The sequence below is a fragment of the Macrobrachium nipponense genome, chromosome 10 (genome assembly GCF_015104395.2).
Source record: "Macrobrachium nipponense isolate FS-2020 chromosome 10, ASM1510439v2, whole genome shotgun sequence".
Taxonomy (NCBI): domain Eukaryota; kingdom Metazoa; phylum Arthropoda; class Malacostraca; order Decapoda; family Palaemonidae; genus Macrobrachium; species Macrobrachium nipponense.
Window position 1 is genome coordinate 55,667,750 of NC_087204.1, and position 1,020 is coordinate 55,668,769.

The window sequence follows — 1,020 nt, forward strand, 5'->3', positions numbered from 1 at the left end:
CGAAATGGAAGCATTTGTTCCTTAGCTCTTTGCAGAAGGTGAGTCTGACAACTTGAGCATTTGACAATCCTTCCTTCCTTCCTACCTACTATACCTACTTACCTACCTATCACTGGGTCATCGTCCCTCAGGTTCCCCCCAATTGTCTGTCACCCTCCTCACCTCAATAGGCTAGCTGGGCTAAGCCCTTTTCCCCGGGCTCTCAAGGGCTACTAGTCCACGTTGGCATATCATCGCCACAGCCCAGCCTGTCTCTCCAATACCTAGGTAGCCAGGTAGTAGGCTACTACGAGGCTGCCAAATGACTTGCTACCTAGAGGGGGAGGGATGCCCAGGCAGGCACAGCATTGTGACAGTGCGGCTGGGGGAGGGAGGGAGGGAGGCCTATGCAGGCACAGCATTGTGATGGGGGGGGTTTTTTTTTTTTTGGGGGAGGCCCTATGCCAGGCACAGCAAGTGTGACCAGGTTGCAAGTGGGGAGGGAAGCCTAGGCAGGGACAGCATTGTGACATTGCGGTTGGGGGAGGGAGGCCTAGGCGGGCACAGCCTTGTGACAGGGGGCGGGGGGGAGAGCCCTAGGCAGGCACAGCATTGTGACAGCGCTGCAGGGAGGAAAGCCTACCTACTAGGCAGGTACAGCATTGTGACAGCGCAGGGGAGAGGGAGGCCTTCCCCTTTCTGGGGCTCACTCAAGTAAGGCTATATAGCCTAGCTTGTACATACCTACTTTATTATTTCATTGACCTACTACAGGTACCTAGTAGTTATGTGGCCCCAAGTGGTCATTTCTCGATGCAGACCCAGATAGTAGAATAAGCTATTATTTAGGCTGAAAGTATTTGTAAAGAGTTGAAGTAACGTGCTTTATTTTGAAAATCGCTCACTGCTAGCAATGGTAAGAAATCCAATAGCCAAATATTCATAGGTTAGGCACAGAGCAGAAGTAGCCTACCACTTAAAGTAAGCTACTTGACTAGAGATTGTTTTTGTCTTATTCCGTTGACAATAGTATCCCCTTTT